At 35.4% G+C, this 16,229-nt stretch overlaps 1 long non-coding RNA gene across 1 annotated transcript; it reads right to left on the bottom strand.

Moving 5' to 3' along the window:
• Positions 1 to 261: 261 nt before the first annotated feature.
• Positions 262 to 777, bottom strand: LOC131229445 (uncharacterized). The gene is made up of 2 exons (XR_009163327.1): positions 698 to 777; positions 262 to 587 (listed from the first exon to the last, which is right to left on the bottom strand). It is a non-coding gene; the product is annotated as an uncharacterized LOC131229445 (long non-coding RNA).
• Between the last annotated feature and the right edge of the window lie 15,452 nt (positions 778 to 16,229).

Here is a 16,229-nt window from a genome sequence, read left to right as displayed (position 1 = left end):
TGCAGTTTTAATTCACATGTACTACACTAAAAAAATTTCTTAATATTCTGCACTTGAATGATCTAATACTTACAAATGGGTTTGCTAGAGCTGCAAAAACTTTCTCCACAAGCTTCATCATTTTCTAAGTTATTTTCATTGTGCACATTGTGACCTGATTCCATAATGTTCTTTGCTTCAAATCTAGCTTCTAATCATAGGGTAGATTTGAAATACCTCAAGAATCTAGAGCTGGCAGAAAGATTTTACATGAAATTGTGATTCAGTAATCTACTTTCCATTATTTTGTACATTCCAAATTGTACCAGTGAAAATTTGATTGTGATGCAACTATTAAGGACACTCAAAGAGATGGACGAGAGTACATCATCACTCCTTGCCTTGAGAGTACAAACCCTGTGAAATCCACATACAAACCCTCATGCATGAAATCCACCAGTGCATATGGTCAGTAACTATTTCTTTCTTTTTTCTTTTTTCTTTTTATGAAAGACAATTCAAGAAGTTAATATATATAGTGACAAAGGCATGACTGTTTGTGGCTGGTTAGCATGTCAGATTCCCAGGATTAACTGATTCTTTCATTCCTGATGATGAAACCAATATATTTTAGTGTTAGATGCAAATTATATATGACATGGCAGGTTGAAATGCTGCATGCATAATATAGGTGGCATGAGGATCTGAACGAGCATACCAGATGAAAAAGGACCGAATCACCTGCAACAAGCCTCTTTGCACTTACACACTCCATCTAGTTGCAAGAAGATGTTGCTTGGGCTGACTTGCATTAGAAATGGAATCAGGTAAGTACTGTGGTGGCTTAGATGATAATGATGATGATGATATATTATGCTAGCAAGTCTTAGACATGTTTGCCCTAGCAATTAGTTTTGCTAATGGAGAACCATGGTCAGATCGTTCAAGCCATTTAATGAGGATTTTTCTAGTTGAATGTGGGCTATAGCTTATTTCTATTCATGGGTGTTCATTTGTTGACTGTTCTAACTAATCATGTGACTTTTAAAATGTGTAGCAACATGAAAAGGACCACCAGATTCACTACTTGGATCTCATTCTGAATTGTAAAGTGTGACTTTTAAAATGTGTAGCAACATTCCTGTTGGAGTTACCAAAAGAAATGGCAAGAACATCAGTCCCAACATTTACAATCCAAGGTATTAATGGTCAGTAGATGGACATCACAATCCAAATGTAGAAAAAAAGGACTACAATTGCCATGACCGCGGGATGTTCAAGTCCACGAAGTGCCTCATTTCCCGAATGATGGATAGCATCCCTGTTATCTTCACCTGGATTCTCTATTACTAATATATATAAGATGGTTAGATGGGCCTTCACTAACAGATTGAATAGAAATTTCTGCTCACATGAACAAACACCAAGCTATCATCATTTGCTCCCTTGTACAAAACGAACTACAAATGCACTCCTTATACTCATTTACTTGATTAAATTTATGATAGTTCTTTAACCTTTATAAGGGACAATCTTGCTTGTTTTAATAAATGGATTCCCATTTTTCAACAATTACATATTACAAAGTATGACAATAGGAATCAACTACATTTGAAGGCATCCTCATGGAGTCATACATTCAATACCTCTATGTACATATGATTGTAAAGGTCGATGCGGGTCCTTGCTGATAAAATTTTGTTGGAAATCATATATTTAGAGAGGATCAAGAGAAGTTGTTGACAGATATGTTGCAGTACATACAGGGTGTATATTTTCTCATTCATGTATGCTAGTGTGTGTGAATAGATCATATAATAAGTTGTGGAAACTGTTCCATGTACAATGTTGTTCATGTGAGACAAATATACATATATGCCTTGAATGTTATGCATTTCTCTGGTTTTTCTAATTTATCTGGTGGAGATTATGTCAGCCCTAGTAGGCATGAGGTATGATGGCCCTTGTGATTTCTTTAATAATTCTCTAGTTTCAATGCTCAATTGATTTTCTTTAGTGTTTATTCTTGTTGTTTGTCTGCCTATCAGAAAGATGATCTAAATACAGTGGTTTCTTTTCTACGGAGCAACCAGCAAATTTCATGCATAGGGCTTTGGGGACGATTAATGGGTGCCGTCACGAGGTGCATGGTTATACATCATCCTCTATTCAATGATTTCTTACACTGATAAACTCATGAGGCATTCTTAATTAGTTTTACAATGCAGACTACCATTCCAGTTGTAAAAAATATGTATTTGTATCATATTATGAGATGGTGAAGGAATTCCCACATTTGCTTAGCATCGGTATAATGCAATAGTAAGAAGTGCTCCCTTGTTGCTTCATTACTTGAGAAAGAAAAGGAACTTCAACTTCTCTCTAACTAGTCCAATTCCTCCTGCTTTGGGTAATGTGACCATGCTCAAAATTTTGTATTTTTCTATAAATTAGATTTCAGGTACAATTCCTACAGAATTAGGGAATCTCAAGAATTTGGTTGAGTTGACGTTGCTACGAAACAATCTGACTGGTTTGATTCCTCATGCTTCGAGTAATTTGGGAAACCTTGCATTGTTACCTTACATTGTTGTTGGTTCGATTCCTCCTACAGGTAAGCTTGCAACAGTAATTTCTTTATAATTGCAGGTATATGTGTGGCTTTTTAGATTATTAATAAAATTCCATCATTTAAAAAAATGACACAACTGTGTAAATATCTAGGATGATTACATAGCTGAAATGAGAATGTTCAGATAGATTATTAGATATTTCTCATATTATTTATGTGAAGTATATCATTTCATGATTTAGATAATGTTGTTTGTTTATTTAGTGTCCAATTTGACAGAGTTGTTTTAAACCTTCCCTAATTGCACAAGTGGCTGAACCATCTCTGTATGTTACACATAATTTTTCATCCACTAGTTTTTGTAAATGAAAATAAGAGGATTGATCTTAACAATATGGTCGTCATGCACATAGACAGAAAATGAATGTTTATGAGTACTTGGTAATTTTGGAGTCCTTGGTTAGGGTTTGGACTGAAAGTATGAGTGCTGGAGCCAACGCTTTCGAAGTCCGAACTCATTCTTTTGAAAAATTGAAAAATGGGAATATTAGTAAATATGGATTTTCTTGTTAAGAAAAAAATGGAAGGTAAAGAAGAGACATAACTGAAACTTTGCACTGTGAAAAGTAATATTAACCATCTTACTTTCCTCGTTGAATTTGACGTTCAGGAAATGGACCTTTTCTAGAAAACCATGGATTTAAAACCATTAAATCCTTCTCAGAAATCTGAGTTTATTAAACAGAATTGAATTATTACAATTCAATTTTGTTGAATATCCAAACGCAAGGTTTCCATGAATTAGGCAAATGAATTCATTCTAACCCATTTTGTTGAATATCCAAACGCAAGGATTTATTATTTATTATTTATTATTTTATTTTTTTTGTGATATGCAATAGCTTTTCAGAATTCATATGTAGGTGCATACTTGTGCTCAGTCACATGGACTTTTACTATCTTTCTTAAATTTCTTTGGTTTTTCTAATTTTTGTATCTAATTTTGACTTTCTAGGCCCTAAAACAAGATTCGAGGTGTTGTTAACAATGCTAACAGAATCCTCCAGGTCAGATTATTGATTGGACCTAATTTTATTTATATGATCTTGATAATCCATTTTATTTAAATGAGCAGACCCGAATGTGCGTCGGAGCTATCCGGATGTTGAGCGGGGGTCCTTAGAAGGTGGGAACCACTGTTATGACCATGATGAAGCTGTCCATTTCCTATGGACATCATTGGAGTGGCCTAGCCATTTGGACAGGCCATATTTATGTATTTACTCGAAATTGATGGAGCAGACCTAGATGTGCGTCGGAGCTATTCAGATGTTGAGCGGGATCCCTGGAAGATGGGAACCGCTGTTATGACCATGACGAAGCTATCCATTTTTTATGGACAACATTAGAAGGGCCTGACCAATTGGAGCAGGCCGTGTTTATATCTGTATCTGCAGGGACCACACCCTTAACCTATAACCTAGACCTATTCTCAAATCCCTAAACCTATAACTACAACCTAAACCTATAAACTATAACCTAAACTCAATTCTCTAAACTTTAACCTACAACCTAACCTAAACCTATACTTATAACCTAAACCTATTCTCAAATCCCAAAACCTATAACCTAAACGTATAACTTATAACATATAACCTGAACCTATAACCTATTCTCAAATCCCAAAACCTATAACTATAACCTAAACCTTAACCAAAAACCTATAACCTAACCTAAACCTAAACCTATAACCTTAACCTAAACCTAAACCTATAACTTTAACCTTAACATATAACCTTAACCTAAACCTAAACCTAAACTTAAACCTATAACCTAAACCTAAACCTAAAACCTAATGCATTCTCAAATCTCTAAACCCAAAACTACACCTAATTCGAATCTCAACTCCCTAACCTAAACCTAAACTTGAAAACCCAAACCTAAACCCGATCCCGAACCCGAACCCGATTTCCTAAACCTAAACCTTAACCTATTCTCAATTCCCTAAACCTATAGCTTATAACCAAAACCAAAACCTAAACCTAAACCTATAACATATAACCTAAACCTAAACCTATAACCTATAACCTAAACCTAAACCTATAACCTAATGTATTCTCAAATCCCTAAACCTAAACTTGAAAACTCAAACCTAAACCCGATCGCGAACCCAAACCCGATTTCCTAAACCTAAACATTAACCTATTCTCAATTCCCTAAACATATAACTTATAACCTAAACCTAAACCTATAACCTATAACCTAAACCTAAACCTATAACCTATAACCTAAACCTAAACCTAAAACCTAATGTATTCTCAAATCCCTAAACCTAAACCTACACCTAATCCTAATCTCAACTCCCTAACCTAAACCTAAACCTAAACTTGAAAACCCAAACCTAAACTCGATCCCGAACCCGAACCCGAATTCCTAAACCTAAATCTTAACCTATTCTCAATTCCCTAAACCTATAGCTTAGAACTTAAACCGAAACCTAAACCTTTACCTTAACCCAAACCTAAACCTAAACCTATAACCTATAACCTAAACATAAACATAAAACGTAAATGTAATCTCAAATCCCTAAACCTAAACCTACACCTAATCCTAATCTCAACTCCCTAACCTAAACTTAAAAACCCAAACCTAAACCCGAACCCGATTTCCTATACCTAAACCATAATATATTCTCAATTCCCTAAACCTATAGCTTATAACCTAAATCTTAACCTAAACCTAAACCTAAACCTATAACCTAAACATAAACCTAAAACCTAAATGTATTCTCAAATCCCTAAACCTAAACCTACACCTAATCCTAATCTCAACTCCCTAACCTAAACCTAAACCTAAACTTGAAAACCCAAACCAAAACCCGATCCCGAACCCGAACCCGATTTCCTAAACCTAAACCTTAACTTATAACCTAATGTAAACCTATACTAATAACCTAAACCTATTCTCAAATCCCAAAACCTATAACTATAACCTAAACCTTAACCAAAAACCTATAACGTAACCTAAACCTAAACCTATAACCTTAACCCTAACCTAAACCTAAACCTATAACCTTAACCTTAACATATAACCTTAACCTAAACCTAAACATAAACCTAAACCTATAACCTAAACCTATTCTCAAATCCCTAAACCTAAACCTTAATGTATTCTCAAATCCCTAAACCTAAACCTACACCTAATTCTAATCTCAACCCCCTAACCTAAACCGAAACCTAAACTTGAAAGCCAAAACCTAAATCCGATCCCGAACCCGAACCCGATTTCCTAAATCTAAATGTTAACCTATTCTCAATTCCCTAAACCTATAGCTTATAACCTAAACCTATACCTTAACCTAAACCTAAACCTAAACCTATAACCTATAACATAAACCTAAACCTAAAACATAAATGTATTCTCAAATCCCTAAACCTAAACCTACACCTAATCCTAATCTCAACTCCCTAACCTAAACCTAAACCTAAACTTGAAAGCCAAAACCTAAACCCGATCCTAAACCCGAACCCGATTTCCTAAACCTAAACCTTAACCTATACTCAATTCCCTAAACCTGTAGCTTATAACCTAAACCAAAACATAAACCTATACCTTAACATAAACTTAAAACTAAACCTATAACCTACACATAAACCTAAAACCTAAATGTATTCTCAAATCCCTACACCTAATCCTAATCTCAACTCCCTAACCTAAACCTAAACCTAAACTTAAAAATCCAAACCAAAACCCGATCCTAAACCCGAATTCGATTTCCTAAACCTAAACCTTAACCTATTCTCAATTCCCTAAACCTTAACCTATAACCTAACCTAAACCTAAATCTATAACCTGCACTTATAACCTAAACATAAACCTAAAAACTAAGTGTATTCTCAAATCCTTAAACTTAAACCTACACCTAATCCTAATCTCAACTCACTAACCTAAACCTACTCCTAAACTTGAAAACCCAAACCTAAACCCGATCCCGAAACCGAACCCGATTTCCTAAACCTAAACATTAACCTCTTCTCAATTCCCTAAACCTATATCTTATAACTTACACTAAAACCATAACCTAAACCTAAACCTAAACCTATAACCTATAACCTATAACCTTCACCTAAACCTAAACCTAAACCTGTAACCTATAACCTAAACCTAAACCTAAAACCTAAATGTATTCTCAAATCCCTAAACCTAAACCAACACCTAATCCTAATCTTAACTCCCTAACCTAAATCTAAACTTAAACTTGAAAACCAAAACCTAAACCAGATCCCGAACCTGAACCCGATTTCCTAAACCTAAACCTTAACCTATTCTCAATTTCCTAAACCTATAGCTTATAACCTAAAACGAAACCTAAACCTATACCTTAACCTAAACCTAAACCTAAAGCTATAACCTATAACCTAAACCTAAACCTAAAACCTAAACGTATTCTCAAATCCCTAAACCTAAACCTACTCCTAATCCTAATCTGAACTCCCTAACCTAAACCTAAACCTAAACTTGAAAATCCAAACTTAAACCCAATCCTGAACCCGAACCCGATTTCCTAAACCTAAACCTTAACCTATTCTCAATTCCTGAAACCTTAACCTATAACCTAACATAAACCTAAATCTATAACTTGCACTTATAACCTAAACCTAGACCTAAAACTTAAGTGTTTTCTTAAATCCTTAAACCTAAACCTACACCTAATCCTAATCTCAACTCCCTAACCTAAACCTAAACCTAAACTTGAAAGCCAAAACCTAAACCCGATCCCGAACCCGAACCCGATTTCCTAAACCTAAACCTTAACCTATTCTCAATTTCCAAAACCTAAAGCTTATAACCTAAACCAAAACATAAACCTATACCTTAACATAAACCTAAAACTAAACCTATAACCTACACATAAACCTAAAACCTAAATGTATTCTCAAATCCCTACACCTAATCCTAATCTCAACTCCCTAACCTAAACCTAAACCTAAACTTAAAAACCCAAACCAAAACCCGATCCTGAACCCGAATTCGATTTCCTAAACCTAAACCTTAACCTATTCTCAATTTCCTAAACCTTAACCTATAACCTAACCTAAACCTAAATCTATAACCTGCACTTATAACCTAAACATAAACCTAAAACCTAAGTGTATTCTCAAATCCTTAAACTTAAACCTACACCTAATCCTAATCTCAACTCACTAACCTAAACCTACTCCTAAACTTGAAAACCCAAACCTAAACCCGATCCCGAAACCGAACCCGATTTCCTAAACCTAAACATTAACCTATTCTCAATTCCCTAAACCTATATCTTATAACTTACACTAAAACCTTAACCTAAACCTAAACCTAAACCTATAACCTATAACCTTCACCTAAACCTAAACCTAAACCTATAACCTATAACCTAAACCTAAACCTAAAACCTAAATGTATTCTTAAATCCCTAAACCTAAACCAACACCTAATCCTAATCTTAACTCCCTAACCTAAATCTAAACTTAAACTTGAAAACCAAAACCTAAACCAGATCCCGAACCTGAACCCGATTTCCTAAACCTAAACCTTAACCTATTCTCAATTCCCTAAACCTATAGCTTATAACCTAAACCGAAACCTAAACCTATACCTTAACCTAAACCTAAACCTAAAGCTATAACCTATAACCTATAATCTAAACATAAACCTAAAACCTAAAAATATTCTCAAATCCCTAAACCTAAACCTACTCCTAATCCTAATCTCAACTCCCTAACCTAAACCTAAACCTAAACTTGAAAATCCAAACTTAAACCCGATCCTGAACCCGAACCCGATTTCCTAAACCTAAACCTTAACCTATTCTCAATTCCTGATACCTTAACCTATAACCTAACATAAACCTAAATCTATAACTTGCACTTATAACCTAAACCTAGACCTAAAACCTAAGTGTTTTCTTAAATCCTTAAACCTAAACCTACACCTAATCCTAATCTCAACTCCCTAACCTAAACCTAAACCTAAACTTGAAAACCCAAACCTAAACCCGATCCCGAACCCCAACCCGATTTCCTAAACCTAATCATTAACCTAATCTCAATTCCCTAAACCTATATCTTAAAACCTAAACCTAAACCTAAACCTGAATGTTAACCTAAACCTATAACCTATAACCTTAACCTAAACCTAAACCTAAACCTGTAACCTATAACCTAAATCTAAACCTATAACCTAAATGTATTCTCAAATCCTTAAACCTAAACCTACACCTAATCCTTATCTCAACTCCCTAACCTAAACCTAAACTTAAACTTAAAAACTCAAACCTAAACCCAAACCCGATTTCCTAAACCTAAACCTTAACCTATTCTCAATTCCCTAAACCTATATCTTATAACCTAAACCTAAGCCTAAACCTAAACCTTAACCTAAACCTGTAACCTATAACCTAAACCTAAACCTAAAACCTAAATGTATTCTCAAATCCCTAAACCTAAACCTACACCTAATCCTAATCTCAACTTCCTAACCTAAACTTGAAAACCAAAACCTAAACCCGATCAACTCGAACCTGATTTCCTAAACCTAAACCTTAAACTATTCTCAATTCCCTAAACCTATAGCTTATAACCTAAACCTAAACCTTAACCTATACCTTAACCTAAACCTAAACCTGTAACCTATAACCTAAACCTAAACCTAAAACCTAAATGTATTCTCAAATCCCTAAACCTAAACCTACACCTAATCCTAATCTCAACTCCCTAACCTAAACCTAAACCTAAACTTGAAAAGCAAAACCTAAACCTGATCCCGAACCTGAACCTGATTTCCTAAACCTAAACCTTAACCTATTCTCAATTCCCTAAACCTATTGCTTATAACCTAAACCGAAACCTAAACCTATACCTTAACCTAAACCTAAACCTAAACCTATAACCTATAACTTAAATATAAACCTAAAACCTAAATGTATTTTCAAATCCCTAAACCTAAACCTACACCTAATCCTAATCTCAACTCCCTAACCTAAACCTAAACCTAAACTTGAAAACCCAAACCTAAACCCGAACCCGATTTCCTAAACCTAAACCTTAATGTATTCTCAAATCCTTAAACATAAACCTACACCTAATCCTAATCTCAACTCTCTAACCTAAACCTAAACCTAAACTTGAAAACCCAAACCTAAACCCGATCTCGAACCCGAACTTGATTTCCTAAACCTAAACCTTAACCTATTCTCAATTCCCTAAACCTATAACTTATAACCTAAACCTAAACTTTAACGTATAACATATAACCTAAACCTAAACCTAAAACCTAATGTATTCTCAAATCCCTAAACCTAAACCTACACCTAATCCTAATATCAACTCCCTAACCTAAATGTAAACCTAAACTTGAAAACCCAAACCTAAACCCGATCCCGAACCAGAATCCGATTTCCTAAACCTAAACCTTAACCTATTATCAATTCCCTAAACCTATAGCTCATAACCTAAACCTAAACCTAAACCTTAACCTAAACCAATAACCTATAACCTAAACCTAAACCTAAAACCTAAACGTATTCTCAAATCCCTAAACCTAAACCTACACCTAATCCTAATTTGAACTCCCTAACCTAAACCTAAACCTAAACTTGAAAATCCAAACCTAAACCCGTTCCCGAACCCGAACCCGATTTCCTAAACCTAAGCATTAACCTATTCTCAATTCCCTAAACCTATAGCTTATAACCTAAACCTAAACCTAAACCTATAACCTAAAACCTAAAACCTAAATGTATTCTCAAATTCCTAAACCTAAACCTACACCTAATCCTAATCTCAACTCCCTAACCTAAACTTAAACCTAAACTTGAAAACCCAAACCTAAACCCGAATCTGATTTCCTATACCTAAACCTTAATGTATTCTCAATTCCCTAAACCTTAACCTATAACCTAACCTAAACCTAAACCTATTACCTGCACTTATAACCTAAACCTATAACTTAAACCTAAGCCTAAAACCTAAACCTAAACCTAAAATCGAAATGTATTCTCAAATCCTTAAACCTAAACCTACACCTAATCCTAATCTCAACTCCCTAACCTAAACTTAAACCTAAACTTGAAAACCCAAACCTCAACTCGATCTTGAACCCGGACCCGATTTCCTAAACCTAAACCTTAACCTTAACTTATTCTCAATTCCCTAAAGCTATAACCTATATACTATAACCTATAACTAGAACCTAAACCTTAACCTAAACCTATAACCTAATCCTAAGCCTTAACCTAAACCTAAACCAAAACCTATAACCTAAACCTTAACCTATAACCTATAACCTATAACTTAAACTTATAACCTATAACCTAAAACTTAATCCTAAACCTAAACCTAAACCTAAACCTAAACCTAAAACCTAAATGTATTCTCAAATCCCTAAACCTATACCTAAACATAATCCTAATCTCAACTCCCTAACCTAAACCTAAACCTAAACTTGAAAATCCAAACCTAAACCCGATCCTGAACCCGAACCCAATTGTTGTAATAATGTAACACAATCACATGGCAAGAAACAAGAATGTATCCCTTTTAACATATGCCCCTTTTTTACAAAGCTTTAATTTTTGTTGTTGTTTCTACTAACTTGAATTATAGCTTAATCACATGGCAAGAAACAAGAATGTATCCCTTTTAACACATGCCCCTTTTTACAGAGCTTTAATTTTTGTTGTTGTTTCTATTAACTTGAATTGAAACACTTTTTTGCATTATTTGCTTACATTAGTTTTATTTTAAAAAAGTGTTCACTTTTTTGAAAGAATTTTATGCAATTCTTTATGATTTTGAATTATAATGTTTCGTTGGTTTAACATTTTTTTTTTAGAAGAAAGACACAAAAAGAAAATTGTTGCTGATTTTTTTCCTTTTTTTTATTTATGATGTTAAACTTATATGTATTTATGCGTGGATGAATGTAATGTGGATATGATTGCTCGTGTTTGGATGGATGTAGTTTATATTTGGATGAATGTAGTTTATATTGGATTTACGTAGTTTGGGTTTAGATGGATGTGAATGTGAATATGATGAAATATATTATATAACAGGTGTATATCAGGAAGAATATGATGAAATATATTGTAACAGGTGTATATTGACCCTCTCAAATTTGAAAATGTGTTTTGAAGGCTCATAAGGGACGGTCCATGACAGTCCTTTTTAAGGATGGTCTGTGGCCGTCCTTTGAAGGCTCAAAAGAGACGGTCCATGACAGTCCTTTTTAAGGACGGTCCATGACCGTCCTTTGAAGGCCCATAAGTGACGATTAATGACAGTCCTTTTTAAGAACGGTCTATGACCGTCCTTTTAAAGGACGGTCCATGGCCGTCCTTTGAAGGCTCATCAGAGACGATTTATGACTGTCCTTTTTAAGGACAGTCCATAACCGTCCTTTTAAAGTTAAAAAGGATGGTCGATGGCCGTCCTTTGAAGGCTCATAAGAGACGGTCCATGACCGTCCTTTTTTCATCAATAAGAATGATGGTTTTCGACCGTCCTTTAAGTAATACGACACGTCAAAATTTGACGGCCCCCATGCGACGGTCCATGACCGTCCTTTTTGGTCATTTGAGACAGTTTTGAACCGTCCTTTTTTCACAATTTTGGCTTAGTGATGTCACGGTTGGCTTGATGTAGGAAAGGTAGAGGATGACTCTGTGAAGGGTTGCACAAATTTAGGCAGAAGAGTCCCCCGTTGAGCAAAACTGATCTAAACGTTCATAGCTTCCAATAACCATAACTTTGTAACTGGTTATCTATTTCACATGTATACTACGTTGGAGAGCTATCGACGAGCCCTACAGCTTAGAAAATCACTCAAGGTTCATTAGCTTCCAAACAACTTTGTAAAAATTAATTGTTTTAGAGATCAAATTATGACTTTAAGTCATAACTAACTATATTTCGTAAGTTCTATTTTTACTACTTTTTGGATTTTAAGAGTTCAGTTGTGATCCATAGTCTTTCTTCTGGTCATTTAAGTATTGTTCACGAGTTTTGGTAGGATTAGATGTATTTTTACTAATTGTAATAATTTTTACTATTTTCATGAAAGTGATCTATTTCAAGTGAAATTAGAATTCTAAGGCTTCTTTTGCTTGTACAAACACATGAAATAAATTATATGTAGACAGTACTTCCATTAATAATATCAATATTATTTGTTATTTTTTTAAAAGATTTTTCTTTTTATTATGGGTTCATGAGGTTACTTACTCATGCCTTAATGGTAGACTCACAAGAGTTTCAACACAAGGTCACGGGTTCGAGTACCCATTCCGGTGAAAAACCGTTGTGTTGTGAGTGTATGGGTGTGTGGCGTGTGAGTGCATGTGTTAAAAAAACAAAAGAAGTTGATCTCATGTCTTTCTCCATGCAGCCGCTATGTAGGGCTCCATAGAGCTCAGGTGTTGCACGATGCACATATGTGCTCCACCATGGTGTTGCTCCCTACTAGTGAGAATCTAAATTGACCCTTAAAATCGATGAATAAGATGGGCCCATCTATATGAAAATAGAGTTCTCATGGAATGTCGGTGTTGCATGATGGGGCCCATAAGGGCCTGATTTACACCATTAGATGTCACACTTGTTAGAGATCCAAGCCATTTATTGGTTGCCTTGTACCAATAAAAATGTTGTACTGCTAATGTGGTTATCATGCTTGTATGAGAAAAATTGTTGGTTACAACATAAAGTGCATCCAACTAAATTTTACACGTATACGCAGCTCAATGACTATACTTCCCTAATTCTTTCTATATGGAATACTAAGGACCCGTTTGGATTGTAAGTTACTTTACATAGGGTACTTATGTCTTAAATAGTTTATCTTGGTTTTTTATTTATTCAGCAAACAAGCATATTTGGTGAATAACATACTTATTATCCAAACAATGGTGATTGAGCGCCCACCATTAAAAACTTCCTAGGGCCCATGTAATGTTTATTTACTATTCATCTTGTATGAGGTCACATAGACCAGGGTGAAGGGTAAACAAAAATACCAACTTAATCCAAAACTTTTGTAGCCACAAGAAGTTTTTTTTAATGATGGGCGTTTAATCATCAAACCAGTCCCATAGATTGGTATGGTCAACCTTAGATTTGGATCTTCATGTTTTGGCTGATTCCCTAAAATGAGCCACCAAAATGGATGGACAGCATGGATATGCAACACATTTTCATTGGTCTGATTTACTAAGTAATTACCACCTCCTTAAGTTTACCCTACTTCAAGATGTTATGGTCTCCCTAACAAGTAACTTAAGTGAGTATATTTAATTATTAATATATACATTGTTGCATCCTCCAAACATTACATTTGCATTTCTTTCCCTTTTGGTAGCTACTATGTCTTCCAAACATACCGTAAGTTGAGACATTGTGATATCTTTAGTGGTGATTTGGAGTAGTAATTCACTAGTTAATTTCTAACCTCACCAGTAAGTGGACTAGGATATAAAGCTTTTAGGAATTAAGAAAATCCTTTTAAAAAAATTCTAAATCCTGTAGAGTAGAGACTTTGTACAAGTGCAGGCAGTTGGGGATGCTTAACCCCTTCCCTTACTGCCACTAAGGTCTTTAGCTAGAATTTTCGGTCATAGACCTCATCGAGAATCATCTTTAGTTGGAAAGTCTTCAACTCCCCAACTCAAGGTGATCCGATGAGTCTAGCTGACGGTGAATTCTAGACTTCCCTCAGCTAGTGACAACACCATATCTTTCGAACGCACTATTTTGAATCCATCCCATACCTGTCAAATCAAATTACATTATTTTTGAGAGGCACATTAGTCAAGTGTGCGTGCCCACATTGTGTGCAAAGTTGGCGTTCACACACATACATCGAGGTGGATCCACAGTCACGCCATGACCAAACACATTGTTACCTTGACCTAACTATGCTCTCTCTCTCTCTCTCTCTCTCTCTCTCTCTCTCTCTCTACCAAGGTGAACCCAAGACCACGTACGTACAACCAACTATGATCGTTGCTCCTAATAAATCCACCACATCCATTCGTTTTATCAGATCGTGTTAAGAGGTGGGCCTAAAATTAAGGTAAATTCAAAACTCAAGTAGGCCACGTGGTATGAAACATTAGGGAGGGCAATGCCTACCATTGAAACCTTCATTAAACTAGGCATTACCCACCGTAATGCAAACTAAGGTAAATCCAAAACTCAAGTAGACCACATGGTATGAAACATTAGGGCCGGCAATGCTTACCATTGAAACCTTCATTAAAACTGGCCATGTAGGCATGACCCACCGTAATGCAAACTAAGGTAAATCCAAAGTTAAGGTAAATCCAAAACTCAAGTGGACCACATGGTATGAAACATTAGGGACCGCAATGCCTACCATTGAAACCTTCATTAAACCTAGCTACGTAGGTAGTACCCACCATGATGCATGTTGAGAAATCCAACGTGTTCATCTGTTTTTCCAGCTCATGTTAGTAGGTGGGCCAAAAATTGAGGCAAATCCCAAGCTTAAGTGGGCCACATTGAAGGAAACAGTGGAGATTGAACGATCACCATAGAAATTTTCTCGGGGCCCACCATGCTGATTATATGCCATTCAAACTAGTGGACAGTGGATTATCAAAACAACATGGCAGGACACTCCAGTTTTTTTATCTCCTCCACTCTACCGGTGGGGGTTCAATAACACTGTTTTGAGCTGTGGCCCACTTGAGTTTTGGATCTTCGTTATATTCGGGCTTTTAGATTAAAATGAGGTCGAAGAATTGGTGTATGGGGTGGATTTCCTAGCAACATCACAGTGGGCCACAAGACAATCAGTGTGGTTTCAATAGTGGGCGTGTAATTACATTGTTATAAGTTGTGTGGTCCACTTGAGTATTCAATCTACCTTATATTCTTATATTTGAGCCCACTCTCTAAAAAAGCTGAATAAAAATGATTAACAAAATGAATTCCTCAAAAATATCACATTAGACTGTAAATTTTCTAACAGTGAGTAGTCCCGTTTTAGCAGTTGCTCTGATCTTTAAGCCTTCGGGTTCTCTCCCACGTGATATCCTGGCAGATTTGTGTCAATGGATTTGGCAACTGTACCAAGTACCAACATGGCACAGGTAAAAGATCTCATCCATTCATCATGTTTGAGTACACCGTGAGCTGTCTAAAGCAACCGTTGGAATTGCTTCGTGGAAGTTAAAGGTATAAATAAAAAAATAAAAAATAAAAACGGATGGAAATAAATTAGTCTTATAAGCTACTTATTTAATTTTAATAATTAAATTAAATTAAGAAAAGTAGCTTATTAACTTAACGTAACTTTAAAAAGCCCTAATTGTGCGGACTACCTACTGAATAGTCATACATGTGATATCCTAGGTGGATCATGCGAGGACCTGCATTCCATCATGATTCAAGACCGGTGAAAATAAATATAAAATAAAATAATAGAGATGTCTCAAACCTTCATCTAATAATAGTTCTCATACCAAAAGATGATCCAGTAGTCTGTATGGAAACCGTTCCATGCACCCAGTTGCATTGGACTTGTTGGAATCTAGATAATCTATCTGCACCGGCCATAAGCTCCAATCCACTCTTCTTTCACTGCTCTGTAATATTCACAGCAATTGGATGGCCCTGAA

The sequence above is a fragment of the Magnolia sinica genome, chromosome 16 (assembly GCF_029962835.1).
Source record: "Magnolia sinica isolate HGM2019 chromosome 16, MsV1, whole genome shotgun sequence".
In the NCBI taxonomy this organism is placed as follows: domain Eukaryota; kingdom Viridiplantae; phylum Streptophyta; class Magnoliopsida; order Magnoliales; family Magnoliaceae; genus Magnolia; species Magnolia sinica.
The sequence above is the reverse complement of the archived record's forward strand: the minus strand, read 5'-3'. Positions and strand labels throughout refer to the sequence as shown.